The 4820-nt window shown below is 34.7% G+C and overlaps 1 long non-coding RNA gene across 1 annotated transcript; it reads right to left on the bottom strand.

Moving 5' to 3' along the window:
- Window positions 1-860: 860 nt before the first annotated feature.
- LOC132156534 (uncharacterized) lies at window positions 861-2688 on the bottom strand. Its single transcript, XR_009437458.1, has 3 exons — window positions 2413-2688; window positions 1335-1743; window positions 861-1239 (listed from the first exon to the last, which is right to left on the bottom strand). It is a non-coding gene; the product is annotated as an uncharacterized LOC132156534 (long non-coding RNA).
- Between the last annotated feature and the right edge of the window lie 2132 nt (window positions 2689-4820).

Raw genomic sequence — 4820 nt, 5'->3', positions numbered from 1 at the left:
TTATATTATATTATATTATATTATATTATATTATATTATATTATATTATATTATATTATATTATATTATATTATATTATATTATATTATATTAATAATACTACAATTGTCATATTTATCAACTATATTTTTTGTTAGAAAAGAATGTATTGCTAATTTTGTTCTTAAATTGGGCCTTAAATGTAAACATTTTTAACATCTGTCAACCAAACTAAATGTGGAGTATCAAACAATATACTTAATAAATAATAATAATTGTTATATTATACAATTGTCAGATTTATGCACTATATTCTTGTTAGCAAAATAAAAAATGCTTGCAATTTTTTTATTTATTTTTTACATTATACATTTTAAAGTGACATCAAGTTTTTGTGTTTCATAAATGTTTGAATATTTGCTGAAAAGTCACACAGATTAATGGTAGGTCTCCATTGTGAAAACCTAAACTTAAGTGGTCAACAATACAATATTTTTACTGGGCAAAATGGTGATAAAGAAGCTTTTTGTCGTCCAGGCTTTTAGGTATACAGAAACTGACTTCAAATCAAATCAAGTGTGACAACTAACCCCAGTTACCCCTATTTGATATCCAAATAATTGAGAGATATTAACTGCTTGATTGGAGGTAATGAAAGAAAACATTCTCCTCTGAACATTTTAATAGGACACGAACACACACAGATTGTAACGTCATGTGTGCATTGAGAAAGATGATAAATTGTTTCAATTTTTGTTAAGAGTTACAGCTTTACCTCTTTGCCAAATCTCAGCTCTAAAACAAACCAAAGAACAGGAAGGGAGAGACCCATTAAAAGAAGGAAGATGGGAATAAAAAAGGTGGAAGGAAGATAAAAACAGTTTACTTTTTGACGGAGAAAGATTGAGAGTGGGAATGTGTAGCAAAGAGAGCGCAGTAAAAGATCAAAGACCCCAAAAACAGCAAAATGTAGGCCGCAGAACAGAACGAGGGAAAGAGAGAAAGAGAGAGAGAGAGAGCTAAAGAGGACAATATATACAGAGAAAGAGATTAAACAGAGAGGGAGAGGAATATTATCTATGCAGCAGAACACAAATCAGATTTTAATAACCACATAATTGCTATTATCATTTTTATTATTATTACAAGTTATTCTTTTTCTCCTCCATGTATATATTGGTGGACTTTCCTTATTCTCTCTTCAGTGAAATCTTTCTGGCACTACACTGGCCAAGCTGGCACACTTCCCAACAAAAGGAACTAGGGATAGAAAGATAAAAAAAAAAAGTGTGGGAAAAGGTCTGGATAGGTCTACCAGAGATAGAAGACAGGATCTGTGTTTCGCTAGAACATACCTTACATGCTAAGAGTCCTGCGACACCAAGAAAAGGGACGATTTCAATCGCTCCAACCATCAGTTTCTGTTTAGCGATTTCAAACTTTGCAATTGATCATCCACCCAGAACTTCCCGAGATCTGAGAAGTCACGGGCAGGCTGCTCCCATCAGAAGCTGCTCTGGCGTTCTTCAGCCCATAAATCTCAGCAGCTTTTATATTTCTCTGTTCATCAGAGCTCTGAAACTGTTCCGTATGTCTCTTTCCCTCTCCGCTGTTAAACGTCATGGGCCTATGCTATTCGTGCTGAGAAGTCCAGATTGGGTTGTGTGAATGCAAGACAGCTGGACGGGGTTACACACATAATAGCAAGCAGGGCACTTTGGGTGGAGGACACTTGCCGAGCGGAGATGCCTTTAGTTTGGACATCTTAGAGGAAGAGACAGAGAAACTCAGAAAGCTCTTTTGCAGATAAAAAAAGGTATCTAAAAGCATTATTCTCAAACAAAACAGTGCTTTTTGCAATCTCTTCCAAAGTCTTCTAAATGTCTACATCTGTAAATGTATTACAGCATCTTCTAGACATATAATGCATGAGAAAAATAAATCTAATTCTAAAAAATTAGATCTAAAAAATCCAATTATTTACAAACATACTGATAAACATCATAAAGCTGAAAATATCTTAATATTTTATCCCTCCTCCCCCAAAGTTACAAACATATTCATTTCTCAGTGACTTTCTTGTGTGACAACATTTTCTACTGCATTGAGTAACACAGAACCTGGTGCTAAACAGCCCATTATAAGATTTTCTTGTAAACAGTTGCACTAATGAATATGTGACATCTTGCCCCAAACATTTGTGTAACTGGAAAGTCGAATTAAACTCTTCATGAGGCAAGTTCTCCATGTATATTTATGCTCTGATTATATACTTGAATTGCTGACAGGTTTTAATGAACAGTCTCTGCTGTTCTCTTGCTGTATATGAAAACCAGCTTTCTGTTGTTAACAAATCAGCTTTGCTAAAAAAAAATTACTAATGAAGATTTGGCTTCAGATTTCTTTGGCTTCTTTTTGATTTTTTTGATTTACCTCTTCTTGTGGTGCAGGTGATGTTGTTCACAGTAATGAGTTCTGAGAAGAGACCGTATGAACATCTTCTTCCATCAGACACCCAATACAAACAAATGCTATTTTAAGGAGGAAACATTCATTTCAGGAGAAAGGCCTCTGGGACGGCAGCACAGGAAGCTGAGCCTTATTTCTGCTGCTTGAGTGGAGACAGTGATTTGTAAGATGGGGGCAGAGTTGGGAAAGTGTTCTCAGGACGTCCCATAAAGTGCGACTGTATCAGTCGTTCTAATCTAAGTTCAGATGTTTGGTTTGGGTTTGACCTGGGGTCGTCTTCACCCCTCAATGAAGTAAATGGGGACCTGTGGAGTCGACATGCTCTGGGAAACAGACTGCATGAGATAAAAGTTTTTACTTAAAGCTCATCGAAATTTCATAAAGATAATGAAAGGCCCAAGGAAAATGTGCTCTTTCAGAGTTGTCTCAGATGCTTCTCCTGCAATTTCTAGGGTGAAAAAAAAAATCATTTTGTCCTATAAAAACTGGATTAAAAAAAATCACATTCAAACTGAAATCTGTGACATTTTTTAGGAGAAACAATCATGATATTAAAGAGATATAATTTTAGATTTTAACTTAAATAAACAAATGTTCTTTCCTAATGCAAAATATTTAAATACTTATGAAACATTATTAGTCAAAAGCTATTTTGTGCTGCCTTTTGTTTGTTTTGGCTACTTTTAGATGGTAAAATTTGATCTGGATCAGTACCACATCTGAATGCTACACGTCTGGCTACTGATTAGCCATTCAACTAATGGCTAATACTTTTCCATTATTCTAATGGCAGTCCAAATGCTACCAGACTAAACTCTTCAGTTATTACCTGGAGTAGGTGCAGGAAAATATTGACGCTGTCTCTTCCAGAAAGGAATAGAGGCTTCTCTGTAATCAGCACTGCTTAGTGATAATTGCCCTTCAAGAAATACACAAACAGAGAAGCCCCATTGGCTACTAGCTGTACGGCTGCTGGCTGAAGACCTGGCATCTATGTTGCCTGTTTCTGATTCTGTGCTTTTTAATTTTAAAAGGCCGTTCCCCAGGCGAATGGTCGCTCCAGTTATGGACATGCTCGAGATGGTTTTGGATTTCCTCTGGTTTGATCAGAATGTTGGCCGCTTCCCTAATTTTGAGTCATCTCAGTGCTCTTCTCCTGCTGGACTATAAATAGCCACTGTCAAGGCGGACCTGTCCCCACTGCTCCTCATCAGAGGAAATACCGCTGGTTTAGTTCAAGGGCTTTAAACGACAGGAAAGTCTCAAAAGGGAAAAATCAATGTAGCGTCTTTTATTCTGCATTAAAGAAATGTCGCTCTTGTGACATTGTCCCCCCAGTTTGAAGGATTATGTCAAAGCCTTTGAAAACTTTGGATAGTATCACCTGGTCAAAATACAATTAATTAAACACGAATATATGTATAGAAGCATAATATAATTTAGCCGTTACAGCACAACAGCAACAGTAACAGGCAGATCAACATACAGTCACAATAAAAGACTCAAAAAATGCATTAAATAAATACACAAACAAGCATATATTTCAAGATGTCTTTGTGGTGCATGATAAAACATACATAAAGACTTGTATTATTTTAGAGCTAAAATGTTTAGCTCAAACAACACAACAGAGTAATTTGCCAGGATTTTGTATTTTTCTAGTGTGTGAAATTGCAATGAGAAGGGTCCTGTAGCCCAGCAGGTGAGCTGATAAGCAAAACTAATGAGATGATGCTCTGGTGATGGTAAAGATGAAACACTTTGATGTCAACAGAGTTCACAAGCTCCTGCTCTGCTCTGGATTGGTACCATTCAGATAACAAGACACAAGGGTGGGGGTTATTTACCTTATCAAATCTATGGCCACAATACAAGTTAAAGGATTCAACCAAATGGGCAGTTCTCTTCATGAATGAGTCTGACCATTTACACACACTTGAAACTTTTATTTTCATTAACTTTTAGTTTAATTAACATTCAAATTGTGAAAAACAGTACTATTGTGAAATTAAATGTATTGCATTAAACTAACTGTTTTCTATTTTAATATATTTTAAAAAATATCATTTAATTATTTATCAATGCTGAAAACAGAAACCATGATGATAAACTGATGAATAGAAAGCATTTTTGTTTTGTTTTATAGAAATCTTTTGTAATATTCTAAATTTCACTACTGTCACTTTAATCAGTTTAATGCATCCTTTCTGATTAAAAGTATTAATAAAAAAAAAAAGAAGAAAAGCGTACAGGTATCAAACATTTGAACAGTAATATATATTTTATATAAATGAATTCAAATTAATTTAATTATTTAATCATTTGACAGCAACAGCTTTCTACTTATTTTCATTTCATATGACAAGTAGCTA

Source organism: Carassius carassius, chromosome 14 (assembly GCF_963082965.1).
Source record: "Carassius carassius chromosome 14, fCarCar2.1, whole genome shotgun sequence".
NCBI classification, from domain to species: Eukaryota; Metazoa; Chordata; class Actinopteri; order Cypriniformes; family Cyprinidae; genus Carassius; species Carassius carassius.
The sequence above is the reverse complement of the archived record's forward strand: the minus strand, read 5'-3'. Positions and strand labels throughout refer to the sequence as shown.